At 49.3% G+C, this 19,368-nt stretch overlaps 1 long non-coding RNA gene across 1 annotated transcript; it reads right to left on the reverse strand.

The window, feature by feature from the left end:
- Positions 1-418: 418 nt before the first annotated feature.
- LOC121041217 (uncharacterized) lies at positions 419-1,882 on the reverse strand. The gene is made up of 2 exons (XR_005795622.1): positions 1,601-1,882; positions 419-717 (listed from the first exon to the last, which is right to left on the reverse strand). It is a non-coding gene; the product is annotated as an uncharacterized LOC121041217 (long non-coding RNA).
- Positions 1,883-19,368: the final 17,486 nt, after the last annotated feature.

Below are 19,368 nucleotides of genomic sequence, written 5' to 3' on the forward strand. Positions count from 1 at the left end.
CATACTTCCTCTATTGCTCAATTTGTTATTGTTGGTGACGGACATTGCTGGCTCTCTAAAACACGCCCTGACTCCATGGTAGAGCGTGGAGTTATCCCTAAGAGGGCCCTGACGGACTGATGAGGGATCGTCTTTCCCAGCCCACCTTGTTTCCAAGCTTGATGGCAGACTAGTGTTCACCATCCAAATGTGAGTGAAAGCGATGTGTGCCACTTCTAGGTTGGCGCGTAGAAGCAGGTGATGGGGCTTCTCTACTCTCTTCCCTCCCGTTCCCCCTTCCTCTGCAACATCTTGAAACCAAGGACTCTCGGGCTTTGGAATAATGGAAGGAGCCTGGATTCCTGAATCTCCATGGGGAGGAGAGCCACCTGCCTATACCGGGTTATTACATGAACGAAAAACAACTTTTATGATGTTATTAATGGAATTTTCGGTTTCATTATAGACAGCCTTGTCCAGACCAATACGCAAAAGTCCATTTTCCATCTGGACACCATCTCTTGTTTCAGGTTGATTGTAACAGTGGTGAGGCCTCACACGGGGCTGGGCTCATGACCAGCTCCGTGATCCTTCAGATGAGCAGTCTCCAGAAGACTCCTCAGCCTCCGACCTCTCTCACCCATCATGCACATTCTAGTTCATGCTTCAGGATGCAGTTCAGGCATCACTTGTTCTGTGAAGTCTTCCCATCTCTCCCAAACTGGGTTGAATCCTCCCCTGCATCACAGCGGTACACAATCTATTTTTATGATCAAATGACTTGTCTGTGAACTCCTGGGCGGATGATTAAATCAATGGATGAAAAAAGTCTCTGTGTCAAGAACGCCTCGAAGTGTCCATCCCCGGTGCACATCTTCTCCCTGAGAATCACACTCACGTACACCTCTTCCTGCTGATCTCTAACTGAATACCCTTGCCTGCACCTCAAACTCAGTATATCCCTCAAAACCTTCATTGGGTCTTACCCAGATACGCTTCACTTTTCACAGCCCTTAAACTGGGTGATGACTTCATCACCTGCTTAGCTTTCCAGACTGGAAACCGAGGTATCACTTTAGATGCGTCCTCCCCACCCCGCCTCCGCCGCCGCCCAAATCAACCAACATTTGGTCAGCTGCTAAGTGCTGCCCATTCCACTTCCAAAGTATGATTCGAGTATGCCCCTTCACCTGTCAGAACCTGAGATCATGACCTCCTCACCTCTTGTCGCACAGCCTCACTGTCTTCCTCCACCCTCTCAAGGGCTTGCACTGACCCTATCATTCACCTGCCTCCAGTCTCTTTTGGGCTCTTCCTGGCCCTCACGATCAAATCCAGGCTCCGAAAGCCCATTGCAGTCTTAACCCTGGCTCCTCCTACCCCCTCGTGTCTTCTGTGGATGACCCGCCCTTCCTACCCACACTCAATCCCACCAAACTGGTCCTTCATGGATGGCACCCACAGCCTCAAATGCCCTTTCATCTGGGATAATGTTTTGATTTGATTTTTTCCCCTTTCTCCATCCTCCTCACCACGCCTGAGGGAAATAGGCAAATGTATTTGTGTTCATTGTGTGGGAAAGGGATATGGCAGGGAGTAAAGCAGAAAGTGCCTTCCTGACCTTCTTGCTTTTGTTTCCAAAATCTATACCACCGAGGGGAGATAGTTCCTGCATACAGATGAAGTGTCTTGAAGAAACATGGAGAAAGATTTGTCTTAGTCCAGAAGAAAGGATCCTCTGAGCTGAAGGGAGCAGACGATAGAAGAGATAGTTCTGTGGGTCATGGAGAGGAGGGAGCCCTGCATACCGCTTATCCCCACCAAGGGTGACCCTCTCCCAGAGGAATGGCTATGGTGGCATGTCCAAGAGGATGGATGGGCCTTCAAAGACTGGAGGCAGCTCAGAAGATGCCTGAAAGAGGCCATGGAGACAGGCACACTTGTTGCTAAGAGATGCCTAAGATTCCAGAACCAAATGCCTCAAAGGACTGAGGTTATGTCTCTTGCTAGCCTAGCAGACTGGGGGCTCAGATAAGAATGTAACTGAGTTTCGGGGGAAAAAAGAGGGAGATCTTGTCCACTTGAATTTACAGAGTGAGGTTCACACTCTTTTTAAACAATTTTTAAAAATATTTATTGATTTATTTTGAAAGACAACAAGCAGGGAAGACAGAGAAAGAGAGAGAGAGAGAGAGAGAGAGAGAGAGAGAGAGAGAGAGAGTCTCAAGCAGGCCCCACGCTGCCAGCACAGAGCCCAGTGTGGGGCTTATACCCATGAACCATGAGATCATGACCTGAGCCGAAATCAGGAGCCAGACGCTAAACCAGCTGAGCCACTCAGGTGCCCCAAGGTTCGCACTCCTTCTGCACTTCTCACCATTTCCATCTCTTCAGTGTTTATGTGCTCACTCTGCAGGAGATTTTCTCCGAGTTAGCCCGTCTCCTGGGCCCTCACTGCATCTCGTCTATCCTTCTGGTCTATTACTTATTTTAGAACTGTTGATTCACTCCGTAGAATATGTGCTAGGTGTTATCATTATCATTTCAGTTTACGGATGAAGAAATGGAGGCTCAGAGAGGTAAAGATGGGGTTTGAACCTGCCCTGCTGCTCCAGCTCCTGGGTTCGGACCTTTGAACCCCTGTGTGCTGTCGTTTGTGTCTGCCCTCGCCATCCGCCGTCCTCCCCCCTCCTCACAGCCTCTGCCCTCTGGCTTGGAGGCTCCCGGTTCCTCCTCTCCTGCAGGACAGAGAGCATCCACTGACTGTCTGTGGGGCTGAGCTTTTCCCCTGGCAGCTTTTTTTATTTTTTATTTTTATGTTTTTTTTTTTTTTAATTTTTTTTTTCAACGTTTATTTATTTTTGGGACAGAGAGAGACAGAGCATGAACGGGGGAGGGGCAGAGAGAGAGGGAGACACAGAATCGGAAACAGGCTCCAGGCTCCGAGCCATCAGCCCAGAGCCCGACGCGGGGCTCGAACTCACGGACCGCGAGATCGTGACCTGGCTGAAGTCGGACGCTTAACCGACTGCGCCACCCAGGCGCCCCTATTTTTATGTTTTTAAATAGACGTCACGTCCAGCTCGGAGCGCAACACGGGGTTTGACCTCCCGACTGTGAGATCAAGACCCGAGCCGAGACCGGGAATCAGACACTTAACGGACTGAGCCACCCAGGCATCCCTCCCCCTGCAGCTTTAAACAAACACATGCGATTAGGAGGCTGTATCTCTTCACGTTGGCAATTTATTCCGTTCTATGCAAATTGCCCAACTAATTGATAAAGAAAACACAACGCAATTCGGACCAGTGAGCTTTTGAAAGAGAAAATGTCAGCAAATCAGTGGCATCCAAATAGTCCTGGGCTTGAGTCCGAATGCCAGCTCCACTGGCTTCTGCTCTTGGGACCTCGGGCAGGTCATATGGCCAGTCTGAGTCTCACTTTCCTCATCTATGAAGGGAGCGTGCTGGTCCCTACTTCACAGGGCTGCTGGGAAGGTCATTTAAGAAAGTATCCAAATGGTTTGGGAACTCCAAGATGCTATGGAAGGAGGAGTATGGGAGGGAAAAGTTCTTGACATGCAATTGCAGAAAAGCCCGTCAGGGGTCTTTGCATTCTCTTCAAGTCTGTAGAGCATACGGTCAACACCGCCGTAAACTCAGGGAGTTGTGACCGTACTCAGGTCTCGTAGACTCTGTTGCGGCTGAAGTGTGTCCGCCACCAAAAAGGTATGCTGAAATCTCAGCCCTGGGCACCTCAGGATGCCTTATTAGGAAAGAGGGTCCGTACAGAGGTAATCAAGTTCAAATGAGGTCATTAGGGGACGCCTGGGTGGCTCCGTCGGTTAAGCGTCTGACTTCAGCTCAGGTCATGATCTCGCGGTCTGTGAGTTCGAGCCCCGTGTCGGGCTCTGGGCTGACAGCTCCGAGCCTGGAGCCTGCTTCGGATTCTGTGTCTCCCTCGCTCTCTTCGCCTCCCCCCACTCATGCTCTGTCTCTGTCTCAAAAATAAATAAATATTAAAAAAAGAAAAAAAGCGGGCCCTGATCCTGTATGACTGGTGTCCTTCTAAAAAGGGGGAAATTTAGATGCAGAAACATGGGCGCAGGGAAAACACCTGGTGAAGACAGAGGAACAGAGTCATGCATCTGGAAACCAAAGCTGCCCGCAAAGCCGCAGAAGCCAGAGAGAGGCCTGGGCACCTTCTCTCTCATGGCCCTCAGAAGGCAACGACCTCGCCAGCTCCTTGACCTTGGACTTCTAGCTCCAGAGCGGTGATTTTCAGCCCCTCGGCCTGCGGTTTGGGTCAACAGTGGCCCTGGCCGACTCATCGAAGCCCCGGAGGCTGTGCTCTTTCTCTAAGCTGCACGCCACAACCGTTCACTGTGTGCTTGTTCTAATAAATGAACACGGGTTGGAGTAAATCTATCCGATTCAGCGTCAGTCCCCTGAGCCATGTGCCAGGTCTCTGCTAGGAACTGGGGAGCCAGTGACTCCCGAAATGCAGACCCCCACCACCTTCAAGGTGATGGCGACGGATGCCAAGCACAGATCCAAAGCGATGCCCTCCATTCTTTTAAATTTCCCACAACCACTGGGGCAGCGCCCAGGCCTGGAGCAGCTGCTGGGGACTTGCAGAGGGGAGCCCCCGGCCTCCGCCACAGCCTCTGGTGTCAGGCGTTTCACAGCGTGGTGGTGGGGACAAGCACCCCCAGATACTAACAACCTCCTCGCGTCCACAGGCACACATCCACGGCCGCCAGCCCTGAACTGGCCAGGAGAGAGAACACAGGAGCGAAACGAAACTTCATTTGGACTGGATGAGCTGGAAACAAACTCTCTCGCTCACGTCTTTGCTGTTAGCTCTCCAACGCCTTTGCAATCAGGAGCTAGATAGAATAGCATCAGCAATTTGGGCTTGGCATCAGCAATTTGGGCTTGGCATCAGCAAAGGTACTTGGCACGTAATTGCCTTTGGAAGGAACACGGAAGGAAAGCTTTTAAAGTCATTGTTGTGCTTTGAAAGTCATTGTTGTCATCTTCTCCCGAGTGAGAGGTGGTACTTTTCATTAGTTGTTCTCTGACCCCTTTCCTCAGCAACCCCGGGGGAAGCCCGGTGGGGCTCGGTTCAGGCCAGCCCTAGGCCGGGCCGGTCTCCTCCGCCCTTGCCCGGCGATGCCCGGCTGGCTGCTGCCGTAGGGGGAGAGCAGGCCTTCCAAGGGAAGGACGACAAGGGCGTTGGGGACTCAGCATTTGCCATTGGCTTGGGCTTCGGCCTGCAGCACCTTCTTACAACTCTGGGAAGAAAGCCTCTTTCAACTGAGGCCTGGAAGTTATGTATGTCCAAGAGGTGGGCCTGAGAGTCTGCTCCTCTGTGATAGGTCTGTCTTTGATCCAGGCCTATTAGACAGCTTTACTGTGGCCGATTGAATCTTTTGCAAATACATTTCTTTTTCCCAAAGCGAAGGGACAGGTTTGTTAGTTTTATTTCATTTTTTTTTCCCCTGCAACAATGAAGCAGGGAGAAGTCAACACACCAGATTTCCTTCTCAGAAGGGCACGGTGTTTATGTGGAAGAAACACCTTGAGAAAGCAGCTTGGATGGATGACAGGTGCCATTCCAAGACACAGGGCTTCAAAATATTTCACTCCAAGTCCCCTGAAAACAATAATAATTTAAAAAGTTTCATTTCCCCCGGTCCTTTTCAGGTTGATATGTAAATCACAAGTTTAAATAGTCGTAAAAGATGCTGCTTACTATTTATTGTATGCTAAGTATCTGCTTTAAATATATTTCCTTTGGAACGTTGAAGCTGCACATTTAAGCTTTTTCAGCTTTGAAAACCCGTCTGCTGCCTTGTCTAAATGGCAAGGCCATTTATTTAAACTATCAGCCAAATCAAACTGTCAGGAAGCATCTGACTTCACCGCTTCGTTAAAAAAAACTGATCCCTGGCCAGCGCTCAAAACCATGTTGAGGGGAGTCCCGATAAGGAGGCCAAATGCAAGGACTCCGTTCATGGCAACAGCTGTAGGGCAGGGAAGGAACGGAGAAGCAGTGCTGTAAGAGTCTCCTCTCTCAGCCCGTACTTCCCCCCCCACCCCCCACCTGGTATGAAAGAGTTCAGACATTTTCAGAGTTAAGAAAAGAATGCACTGGCATGAATGTTAAAACAGTCCACATTTGTAAGTCTTTTTGGTTCCAAGAAATGACTGTCTAAAGAATGGAGCCCTCTCTCCCTGAGCTCCGTCTTGTGTCCTGGTCAGAGTTTCGGGTTATTCGAGACAGACACGGAGGATCAAGGTTAGGCTGCATTATAATTTTTCTTAGAAGAGACATGTTTGTGATTTGGGAGGTACTTGTCCAGCCTCTGTCGCCCTGCCCCAGAATATTGCAAAGTCCTCCCAGTCAGTCACCTGCCTCCCGGTCGGTCTCGTTCTCTTCTTCCAGCCCGTCTTCCTCAGAGGCCACCAGAGCGATCTTCCTTTTTCGGAATCTTAAGAAATTGTTGGTGGGAATATACACTGATGCAGCTACTTTGGAAAAAGTTATGGAAGTTTTTTTTGTTTTTTTTTAATGACACGAAACATAACCCTACTGCGTGGTCAGCAGTGGCACTCTTCAATATGAAGGCACACGTCTACACAAAGACTCGTGTAAGACTCTCCATAGCAGCATTTTCCACAATGGCCAAAACACGGGAAGGAGCCCAGGTGTGCGTCAGTGGGAGACTGGGTAGCGGAACCGTGACGTCTCCACATGATGGAACACCACTAGGAAACCAAAGGAAGGAACACTGGTCTATACAATAACGTCGATGAAAACCAGAAGCATGATAGTGTGTGAAAGTAGCTTGCCTCCGAGAGTACAGGCTATATGGGGCACCTGGGTGGCTCAGTCAGTTAAGTGTCCCGCTCTTGATTTTGGCGCAAGTCATGATCTCACAGTTTGCGAGTTCCAACACCATTAGCACATAGCCTGCTTGGGATTCTGGCTCTCTCTGCCCCTCCCCCCACTCACCTGTGCCCTCTCTCTCCCTCAAAAAAAAAAAAAAAAAAAAAGTGCGGACTATCAGATTCATTTACATAAATTTTTTAAACCCCCCAAACCAATCTTTACCCATATAACTTTTGAGGGGGGGGGGGGGGGGGGGGGGGAGAAAAGAAAAGAAAAAAAACCCTTTACAGCACTCATAGAAATAAACATATGATTTTTCTATTTATATCAATTAATGGGAAATATATTAATAAATATATAAATAGTGAAAAAACAAAACACAACAAAAAGACAGTGGCTGCCCCTGAGGGTGGGTGGGTGTGGAGATCGAGGGGCAAGGAGCACGAGGAAGGTTCTGGGGTGATGTGAGTGTTCTGTCTTGACGCCTGCTTGCGTTTCACAGGGGCGTTCATTTGTCAAAACCCCGTCAGCAGGTACTTGGAAGATTTGTGCATTTCGCCATATGAAATTCTACCTCACAATACATAAAAGAACTGTAAATGGATATTGAACACTGGTCGATGACACGCATCCTGAAACGTTTAGGAGGGAGTGTACTTTGAAATGCATGAAAGCTAAGGTAGGATAGGGACCGGATGAAGGGTGGAGAGATAGGTGCTTAAGGAAACGTGGCCAAGCGCTGGTTACGTCTGGGTGGTGGGCGTGGCTCCTCCCCCTACGGGTCCTTTAAGGTAGGCTTGTCTCAAACGTCACTTTCTATGCCCAGGGCTCAGCACAGCGCCTGCTTTGAGCGGCTTCTCAGGCATGTTGCTCATTGGGTCACCATAACAATCTGATGAGGCATGGCTCACCCGAGGTTACAGATGAGAAAACAAAGTTTCCCCTGTCAAGTCTGATAGTTGGTTAGAGGTAAGCCTGGGTTGCAGCCCGGGACTCCGCCCCTAGCATGCATATTCTAATCATCTCCCCGAGCCCATTCTTTCAGAGGGCAGTAGCTGTTTTAAGTTCCGCTGGCCACGTCCAAAAGTGTTCCCTGTTCTCCAGCCACGGACCACGAGGACTTCACAGAGGCTGGCTGACTTTGGTGTAGTATGCTTTGCGCCCTGACCTGCCACCTGCTCTTTCTCTCCTAAACATTTTGACTTTCAGACAGTGACTCTAACGGATTGACTCGTGTCCCCCACGAGTTCATGGGTTGAAGTCCTAACGCTTAGAATCTCAGAATGGGACCTTATTGGGAAATAGGGTCTTTACCAATGACCAACTTACAAGGAGGTCATTAAGGTGGGCTCTAATCCAAGGTGACTGGTTTCCCAGTAAAAGTGGGAAATGCGTGCGGACACAGAGACAGACATGGCCACAGGAAGATCGCCACGTGAACGTGCAACAGAGATCAGAAAGATGCGCCGACAAGTCTAGGAATGCCGAAGATTACCGGCAAATCGCCCAGAAGCCGGAGAGAGGCGGGGAATACGTTCTTCCTCAGAGTCAACAGAGGGAACCCACCCGCCTTGACCTCAGACTTCTGGCCTCCGGAGCTACAAGACAATAAATTTCTGTGGTTTAAGCCACCCTTCTGTGGTATGCGGTTACAGCAGCCTTAGCAAACTCACATCGCATTCTTAGTCCCAGGCCATTTTATTCTGTGACTTGTTTTGAGAGCCATCTCTCACACGCACTCCAGGGTGCAATACTGTACGTTTAGCTGAGTCCTTAAAGACGATATGGCTTAGGGGCACCTGGGTGGCTCAGTCGGTTAGGCGTCCGACTTCGGCTCAGGTCATGATCTCACGGTCCGTGAGTTCCAGCCCCGCGTCGGGCTCTGTACTGACAGCTCAGAGCCTTGGAGCCCATTTCAGATTCTGTGTCTGCCTCTCTCTGCCCCTCCCCTGTTCATGCTCTGTCTCTCCCTGTCTCAAAAATAAATAAACGTTAAAAAAATTAAAAAAAAAAAAAGACGATATGGCTTAGAAATATGCTCCCGGAGAAACTTGACTGATAGCATAATGAGGGCCAAGGGAAGACCAGATTTCATTTATAGAGATGTATTTTCCAGGTGACCTTTCAGGGATCCATCTGTATATGATGTCCTCCCAGAAAGTTGCTGGGACTGAAAATGAAACTGCTTAATAAAACTACAAAAGTATCTCTACATTATGCTACATATCAACATGTCTGTGGAAAAAGTAGTTCATGCTCATTTAAAACAGTGAGGCTTAAAGGGTGAATGGCATTTTTTTTCCCCCACCTAAAGTGAAAGGATAAGTCACATTCTTTTCCTCTGTCCTCTTTTGCTTCCTTCTTTCCCTTCCTCAGCCCAGCTCCTATAACATGTCCAGCCCTGTGCTAGCTGCTCGTGACGGTATATGGAAGACTGCCCACACAAGATTCATGTATCCATTCCCTGGTGCAAGAAAGCAGGCATTGAGCTCTGGACTACATTTCCCAGACCCCCTTGTTTCTAGGAAGGGTTCATATGATTGAGTTCTGGACAACAGAATATGGGAGGAAGTGATGTATGCCAATTTCCTGTGAGCTCGGTTCTAATTTTATTTTATTTTTTATTTTATTTTATTTTATTTTATTTTATTTAAATTTAAGTTAGTTAATATGTGGTGTAGTATTGGTTTCAGGAGTAGAGTTTAGTGATCCATCACTTACAAAAACACCCGGCGCTTATCCCACCAAGTAACCTCCTTAACACCCATCACCCATTTAGCCCATCCCCCCACCCGCCTCCCTACCAGCAACATTGTTTGTTCTCTGTATTGAAGAGTCTCTTATGGTCTGCCTCCCTCTCTGGTTTTGTCCTATTTTTCTTCCCTTTCCCTATGTCCATCAGTGTAAGCTCAGTTCTTTTTTTTTTTTAATTTTTTTTCTTTTGAACTTTTTTTTATTTTGGGGACAGAGAGAGACAGAGCATGAACGGGGGAGGGGCAGAGAGAGAGGGAGACACAGAATCGGAAACAGGCTCCAGGCTCCGAGCCATCAGCCCAGAGCCCGACACGGGGCTCGAACTCCCGGACCGCGAGATCGTGACCTGGCTGAAGTCGGACGCTTAACCCACTGCGCCACCCAGGCGCCCCAACTCAGTTCTTAATAAATTAGAACAACTGTCCCTTAACTTGCAGATACTTCACTTTGTTATGATGCTTTTAGTTGCAATGATCGGAAACCTATCATCAGACATAGATGAAGGGGAAAGAAAATAAAAAGCCTATCAGGGGACAGAGAAGGGATTCATTAGAACTCTGGCTTTTAAAAATACCGCTGATACAGGGAGGTGTTTTAGGAGATTGGAGAAAAGGTATTAGATAACATTGAATCACACTAAGAAAAGGTTACTGTTTTTGTATGTCTCTATAAATCCTGATTACATTAATAAGGAATTCTTGGGGTGCCTGGGTGGCTCTGTCGGTTGAGTGTCTGACTTCGGTTCAGGTTATCATCTTATGGTTCATGAGTTCGAGCCCCTCATTGGGCTCTGTGCTGACATCTCAGAGCCTGGAGCCTGCTTTGAGTTCTGTATTTCCCTCTCTCTCTCTGTCCTTCCCGCTTGTACTCTGTCTCTCTCTCTCTCTCTTAAAAATGAATAAAACATTAAAAAACAAACAATAAAAAAAAACGACAGGCTGAGTAAAGATTTTTTGCCGTATTCCATTTCAACCAATCACTGGAACATGTGCTATGTAAAGAAATCCTACAAACCAATTAAAGAAAATACAGAACTCAGGATATAGGGCAACGAGATGAACATTTCCTTCATAGACGGGGAATCCCAATGGCTGAGCCATATGCGAAGAAGGGCTCAGTCTCACCATCAGTGGGGGAAACGGAAGTGAGAACAACACTATGACGATCAATTTGTATGAATTAGTGCGGCAAACATCGGTAAGCGAGTAATTCCAAGCGCTGGTGAGGATGTGGGCGACCAGAGCGCATGGGCTTAGAAGCAAGAGCCCAGCTTGGGCGGAGTCCTGGAGAGTGATCTGTAGCACGTAGCAAAGTTAAGGATGCATGTGCCATGTGTTGGCAGTTAGTACGTCGTTGGGTATATAGCTCAGCTTGGTTCTTTCCAAGGTCTGCAGGGGAAACATGTACTAGGATAGTCATTGCTAGGATCTGTGTGGAAGGGGAGGCGAGGATCTAAGGCAACCTGGGTGCCCATTAGGGGCAAACACAAGTCAGAAGTGCGGTGGGTGCACACTGTGAAATACTACACAGGAGCCAGGTGCCGCAAGACAGGTGCATATCCCGCTGCATGGAAAGATCTCCCTGCAATGAAACAGAGAGAGAAGGGAAACCCGATGGGGTTCACAGCACAATGCTATTTTTTTTAACGTTTATTTATTTTTGAGACAGAGAGAGACAGAGCATGAACGGGGGAGGGTCAGAGAGAGGAAGACACAGAATCTGAAACAGGCTCCAGGCTCCGAGCTGTCAGCACAGAGCCCGACGCGGGGCTCCACCTCACGGACCTCGAGATCATGACCTGAGCCGAGGTCAGCTGCTTAACCGACTGAGCCACCCAGGCGCCCCAGCGCAATACTATTAATTTAAGTTGAAACACGTTCCCTCCAAAGCAACGTGACTTGGCTGGCAAGAATCAATGCAGTTAAGGCCATATGAGACACATCAGACCGGGGGCCAAGAGGAGTAATGTTAACAAAGAATCGGGAGGAAAGAGAGAAATGTAAAACAAAGAAAAAGTAAACAATCAGCAAGATGTCTGACTACTGGCCTGGGTGGTGTTTAAGTTAGGTGGTGTATATGGGACACGGCTGGGACAGAGGACCCAGTTAGGGCACCATGATAATAGTCCAGATGAAAGAAAAGAAGCCTTGAGCTAAGTAAATAGTAAGGCTGGATCGATGGCAACTGACTTTTTATGAATGTAATTTATTGTCAAGTTGGCTTCCATACAACACCCAGTGCTCATCCCAACAAGTGCCCTCCCCAATGCCCATCCCCCACTTTCCCCTCTCCCCCACCCCCCATCCACCCTCAGTTTGATCTCAGTATCCAAGGTCTCTTATGGTTTGCCTCCCTCCCTCTCTGTAACTTCTTTTTCCCCTTTCCCTCCCCCATGGTCTTCTGTTAAGTTTCTCAGGATCCACACAGGAGTGAAAACATATGATATCTGTCCTTCTCTGGCTGACTTATTTCACTCAGCATCATACCTTCCAGTTCCATCCACGTTGTTGCAAGTGGCATGATTTCATTCTTTCTCATTTATGGCAACTGGTTTAAGAGAGATATGGGAGGAGGCAGAAATGATGGGGCATGTGACAAATTGGACGTGGGGGATGAGAGAGAGGGAAGAGTCTAGAACAGTTCTTTGTTTCCAGACACCTAAGTGAACTACCCTGGCCTTGCTAGGACAGGGAAACCAGAAGGAGAACCAGGTTTGGAGTGAAAATAATGACTTCCTTTCTGGTTGTCAATACATGATGGTCCACGACGAAGTGTCTAAATGTTTTATTATGGCTAAACATTTGGGCAGCACATTTGAACAGATTCCCTGCCTAATACTACACATGTTGCCGTACTAAATTAGCCTTAAAAAAAAAAATGTTTAGGATGACTTAGTAAAACAAATTTCTGGACTCGAGAAGAAAGAAAATAATATTTATACTCCGGTGAAGGTTGGAAATTGGACAGGCCCAGACCGAATAAGAGATTTTCATTTGAAGTTGAAACCAAAATGCCAGGGCTCATTTTTAAATCTTAGGGTTTGAGACTTGTGCAAAATATTTTATTCCCCGTGGACTCCAAATCGTGAAGAACAATATTTTAGAGCTTTCATAGTGTAATGCCTGAGTTTACTGAAGGAAATAAATGCTCATGCCGGTGATCAAAAGTTCAGTTCCCAAATTCCCAAGCCATGCGGCAGTTGGCAACAGCTGGGGATGAGGGCTCGGGGGGGGACATGAATTTGACCGTTTGCAAGGAATCCCCCCCGCAAGAATGGCTTTGAGGAGGATTCATCCTTGGGTGATATCCTGGACTCCACAAGGGTCTTGCTAGATGTTGGCGGGTAGCAGAGAGGAAGTTGGGTGAGAAGCAGGGGAAGGGGGCTGAGCTCACTGCTAAGAGGCCCAGGCACCTCCCACCTACTGTCCCTGAGTCTCATGTTGCCTCATATACGGGATGAGCCTGTTCAACACTTGACTCCAGCCCTTTCTGCTGTACCCCAATCTTCTGCGTGCTACAGCTGTGTCCAAAATTCACTCCCATGTGCGCCGTCCTTTACGAAGACTTTCCTTGTCACGACCTCCTTGGATTCCTCGTCACGTATCCGTAAGGCAGAGCGTATAGGGCTACGGCTCACTTTCTAAGGGAAGAAAGTGTAAGGCACCCATCTTGCATTCTGGTGGGGGAAGACGGGCAGTGAGTATACAAACAAATGAACGAGGAAACGCGTGCTAGGGGTGAGTGCTAGGCTAGAAATCAAAAAAAAGAGCCTAGTATGGTGGCAAGTGGTCAGGAAGGGGTGACTCAGATAGTGGCTCAGGAAAGGGTTTTTAGACAAGGCTCAGAAAAGGGAAACCACGCCCCCAGCGCGACACAGCTACGAAGCAGGATGGCCAACTGCCTCTGTCTGACCAGGACTGTTCCAGTTGGAACTCTGTCATCCTCGCCACAGCCCAGGGAGGCAGGTGCTGTTACCATTTTCGGCTTGTGGATTCAGAAACCGAGCCATGCAGAGGCCATGGGACTTGCCTAGGGCCACTCGATTAATGAGAAGCAGGGTTGACTTTTGAACCTGGACAGTTGGGTTCCAGAGCCCACGCTCGCAGCTACTGAGCTGTGTTTGCAAAGGTGCAACAAGCTGTCTGGGACCTGTCTCAAGCCCCCAGCCCCTTCTGTGGGGGCCCTTTCTCCCCGTACCAGGGGAAGCCCTGCAGCTGTATTGGCTATTCCTGCCTGGGCATGGGACAGGACAGGACAGGTCAATGGAGACCATCACACAAGCATCTCTGGTCCACACCCTCAAAGCCACTGCTGGGGTGGGTGAAAGGAGTCAGGCTCCAGCAGGGCTCGCGTCGTGAATTCTCTGGATGTTTGGAGAAGAGAATTTTCAGCCTCTCTTGCACCCAGCTGTCTCCAATTCATGAAATTTATGAAGTTCCAAGATCTCAGCAAACATACCTGTTTGTTCTGTCAGTCATTCATTCATTCACTCATCCGCTAAGTCACTCGCTCGTCGATCGGCTATTTATTGAGCGCTTACTGTGTACCGGCCGTCATACAGAGGGCTTTGGAGACGTCATCTCGTGCAGTCCTCACAGCCCGCTTGTAGGCATCGGTATCTCCATTTTCAGGTGCAGACGCGAGGGTCCGGGGGCTTAGAAGCTCATCCAGGGGGGTGGGGGTGGGGTTCCAATCCAGGTCTGCTTGACATGAGCACTTTCGATGAATGGGCCCTTGAGATAAACGGTGACCTGGCCCCAGCCCTCTGAGGATTGGACAGGAGGGAGAGGCAGTACCGGAGGCACAGCTACATATTTGCACAGCGGGGTGATTCCCAGCCATTCGCTGACTCACTCGTCAGACATCAAGGAGAACCTAGTGTGCTCGAAGAACTCTGCTGGGGCGGGGGTGATCTGGGGGGGGAGTGCAGGAGAGGGTTCAAGAGATCCTGACCATGAGCTTCCCTAAGCAGAGTGAGGCAGAGGACGTCTCTGATGGTCTCTGTGCTCCTCCCTGCCACGGGTTCCGGCAACCCCCCTCCGGCTTTGCCCGTGACATGTCTTCTGTCTGGAATGCTCTTTTTCTTCCTTCCTCCCTTCCAGCCTGAGCCTCTTTCAATTTCAGTTACTTAATTCGCTCACACGCTCATACAGGCATTTGTTCAATAAAGATCTACCGAGCACCTCTGCTGTGTCAAGGTTCACCCACGTTTGGGCATGCAGCCATGAACAAGACAGACTGGGTTCCTGCCCTCAGGGAGCTTACATTCTAGCAGGGGGAAAGGGGACTGGACTTTTGGAGGAGGTAATAGAGGGTGCCTGGAGCTGGAGGAGGAGGGACCAGCCATGTGAAGAGCTAAGGGCAGGGCGTCTCAGACAGGGGAACCACAGGTTTGGAGGTCCCCAACAAGAAGAGGCAGAGAGGGTTCTGGTAGCTGCAGAAGGCAGAATTCATTGACCCCCCCCCCCCCCCGCCCCCAGCCGAAAGAGAATTAACCAGCTCTCCATCTGTGTTCCCACAACATTGTGCTTGCTTCGGTTTGAGTTTGTGCCATATGGTAATTATTGACTCAGGTCTCTTTCGTGTCTCTGTCCGCTCCCCCCACCCTCCCGCCCCACGGCCCTCGGAGTGCCTCTAGGTCAGGGACCATCTGTAACATGTGCTTGGTAATAGTTGCAAGCCTTACAAACCACACAGGGTCGTTGGGGAGATTAAGGATATCATCCATATGAAGCCTGTAGCACAGTGTCTGGAACTCGTAAATGCTCAATAAAAGTTAGTTGTTATTATGGATGGTAACCAAGTGTCTGCCCGCCCAGGTGCGACACAGACAAAGGATGAAATGCCGTTTAAGAATGCCCAGGAACGAAGGAAGCAGGCAAGCTGGGCCAGCAGTAAAGCCATTGAAAGGTCACCTCCGACGAGCGGGGGTTTCTGCTTTCAGGACAGTGTGCCTACTGTGAATCCCAGTCCACAAACCTGGTGCAAAAAAATACAGCCTCACTTTGTCGTTTGTATCAATCCTATTTTGAGACTCCTTTCTAGAGTGGTAGGCGCAATCAGTCTTCCCTCACGTTTTCCTAGGGCGGTACCTAAGATCTGGAGAACTCAGATATCGCACAAGGATAAAGGAGATACTCCTCTGGTCTTTGTTAACAGCCATCAGGACTCAGGATTCCCCTCAATGGACCCTTGGTTAGCTGCCAACATGGGAAACTTATTTATTCAATAAATATCCAGCCATCATACGTGAAATGTCAGGTGCTGTCCTAAGTACTGGAGATACAGACATGAAAGAAACAAAGTCATGCTCTCACATCAGGTACTCAGGTAGTGTTGGAGCTGGAATGAATGAAAGGAGTAGGTCCCATGTCAGCTGGAAACCTTCCCAGTCATGCACAAAGGCTTTGAGGTGGCCTGTGAGGTCGGAGGAACAGCCAGAAGGAGACGATGGGGGGGATGAGGTCCAAGAGGGGCACAGGTAAGACCTTGCAGGTCACAGAGGGAATCTGCATTCGGCACCAGGTGAACTGAGCGCTTGCTTTAGGATTGTGAGCAGAAGTGGACTGTGTTTTTAAGGGATCACCCTGGCCGCCGTGGGCAGAAAGAACTATGGTGGGGTAAGGATGGAAGTCAGTTAGGAGACTATTGTAGTAGGTCAGGTAAGAGATGGGGGTGGTTGGATCCAGGGTATGAAGAGGGTGAGAGAAGTAACAGAAATAGGAATCCTGGTGAGACAATCCCTTTTGTACTCATGTTTTGAAAGATCAATGCAAGATTTGCTGATGGGGTGTGTGTGTGTGTGTGTCTGTGTGTGTGTCTGTGTCTGTGTGTGTGTGTGTGTGTGTGTGTGTGAGAGAGAGAGAGACAGAGAGAGAGGAAGGGAGAGATAAGGGAGGCAGAAAGAGGGAGTTAAGGCTGCTTTCTTTCAGTTGTGATGAATCTGCCGGACCCCTCATTTGGTGTCTCCTCATCGGATGCCTAAAAATTATTTCATTGCTTCCGCAGCCCCCAGTTCACCAGCACGTCCGTGTGAGGCTGTCCACAGCCTTGTTTCCAGGACACATGCATCCCTTTCCTGGGCTCCCTGTCGGAAGCCAGGGGTGGGTGTTCTCTCTCTGGGATCCACAAACCTCTTAGGGATTTTGTCATCCTTATGGGGGGAGGGGGGCGGGCTCAGCCTGCCGAGAGATCAGGGCTCTTTCTTTAGGACCCAGCCAAGGTATCTTGTTTCTCCTCTCAGATCCTCTCTCCAGGGAGACACATGCCCAGTCTGAAGAAATCGGTTCTGATCCGAGGGGTAGCAAGCTGCAAAGGAAGGGGAGACCTTGTTCCTGCAGCCTCATGTTTCCTCCTAAATATTTCGTCGGTGGGTGACACTTCCTTCTCCTGAGGGTTTAGGTTGTCAAAAGTTGGAAGCTAAAACCCAGCAAAAAGCCCCTTTTCTCTGCTTTAGGCACCCTGTTCTGTTCTTGAGGCAGGGGAGGGGAGGGGAGGGCCGGGAGCAGGGAAAGTGACAGGGGTGGGGGGTGGAGGGGCGGATATCAGCTACAGAGTTTCCAAAGCTTATCCAGCTCAGAAGCAAGAGGAGGAGTCTGGTTTGGATCTGAGCATGCACGTTCTGAAGCGGCTATGCTCATCCACTTGGTTATTGGATAAAATACCCTCCAGCGTTTTGCCACGAGGCTGTTGTGCTTTTCTGTTTTGGAAGAAAATAGACTGTTCGTGCCGCTGCCTCGGAGGAAGAGGTTGAAAAGGGCAGGAATCAAATGGTGAGGCGGCCGTAGACAGAGGTCTACAGGGCTGAGGATTGAGAGCTTATTTAGGGTGAAGGCAGGCAGGCTGGTTCATTGTCCCTCGTATCGTTCCTTTTTTGGAGTATCCGAATTCCTGCGGGAAGAATGATACTCTGTAAAGTGAAAAGGCTGTAGTAGTAATAATATATAATTGATGAAAACAATGGCAAATAAGTAAAATGGATGATCTGAGAACAGGCTTTTCGAGGGAAGAAAACTTAACAGACGAGCCTCCGTATCTTCCTCCGTTTGGAGCCTTTTAATACCTCCCTTGACCTTGACTTCCATACCCCGGCCGCCTTCCCTCTGTGCTTGGGGCGCAGGCAGAGGCACCAGAGGCTTAGTTGTCTCTCCTTTCTCTGCCCCCAATCTCGGTCCATAAACTCTGCACCAAGCTTCCTGCAAGGGCCACCCGGTTGGTTCCCCGGAGCCTATTTTGGGAGTCAGACAAGTGCATGCCAGCTGTGTCCTCCTCTACAATCCCGATTCCCCTGGAGCAACGTGGAGACGTCTCCCTGTCTAGGGGAGGGTCAGTAGAGGCCCGAGTCTGTGCTACCCCCGAAATGACCATTTAGACATGTCACTCTGATCCTAGCGTACCTGCTGCCTGCACACCGCCAGCCGGTGACCCCTTCCCCTTCCCCTTCTTTCCAAAGGAGATTTCTGGGGAACGTGAGCTTCCTTTAGTCAACCAGGGCCAAGTTGGCTTGGCCGGAGGAAGGGGAGATTCTGTGGGGGAATTGGAAAACGGACTAACCTAGCCCTGCCACATGCTAGTCACTCTGTCTCTATGAGCCTCTGTATTCTCACCTATAAAATGGGGATAAAATTCTCTCCTTGAAAAGTCAGCTGTGGGGGCGCCTGGGTGGCGCAGTCGGTTAAGCGTCCGACTTCAGCCAGGTCACGATCTCGCGGTCCGTGAGTTCGAGCCCCGCGTCGGGCTCTGGGCTGATGGCTCGGAGCCTGGAGCCTGTTTCCGATTCTGTGTCTCCCTCTCTCTCTCTGCCCTGTCTCTCTCTGTCCCCAAAATAAATAAACGTTGGAAAAAAAAAAATTAAAAAAAAAAAAAAAGAAAAGTCAGCTGTGAGCGTGTAATGAGCCAATGCTTGCAAACCTTTGTAACTGGAAGGTGCCATTCAAAGGTGAGTTGTTGCTCCTGAGAACGGATTGATTAGTTCGATGTGTTCATTTGTTTGCTTCTCCTGGATCAACCAATTACTTTGGAGGCTAAGCAGTGACCTCATGGGCATGGTGACCACTGCAGCTTTACCTTACCCCTTCCCTGTGTCTGACTGGTGGTCCAGACCTTTTCAATCTGCTGGGGAGTTCCTGGGAAGTATATTTTCCACGGTAAGAAGGAGGCATGTGGCGGTAAACTCTTTGCTTCCTCCCACCGCTGCTCTCTGCCCTCTGTCTATGAACGTGGTCACGTGAGGCCATGATGCCTGGTGCTGCGGCAGCCATCTTGCAACCACGAGAAGGACAAGAGAGTCAAAGAAGGACAGGAGAGTGATGTAGCTCGCTCACGTTGTGGAGTTGATACACCAACCCTGAGCCACTTACCTCCTGACTTCTTCCAATGCGACAGAAGTAAATGGTCTTTGTGTGGGAGTCACAGCCAATGGGCTTTTCTGTCACTTCAGCTGAAGGCCACCCAGTTGCAGGCTCGTTGTGAGTGATCTTGAGTGGCATCATCTTCAACTTCTCATTAGGCTCAAGTTCTTGTCCGTCCTTGTAGCCAGCCCATCCTTCTGTGAGAGGTCCAAGAAGGAAGCAAAGAGAAACCTACTGGTTTTTCTCTTTTCTGCCTCTGTATGACCCTCACAAAAGCCTCGTCAGGTAAAAAAAAAAAAATCACGTCTACATGGCAGACTCCGGCCACACTTTCCTTCTCGTTGTACCTCAGACATCTTGCTAATGTCTGCCTCCAGATCTTTGTCCC

This window comes from Herpailurus yagouaroundi, unplaced genomic scaffold (genome assembly GCF_014898765.1).
Source record: "Herpailurus yagouaroundi ecotype Mexico unplaced genomic scaffold, PumYag 29, whole genome shotgun sequence".
NCBI lineage: Eukaryota > Metazoa > Chordata > Mammalia > Carnivora > Felidae > Herpailurus > Herpailurus yagouaroundi.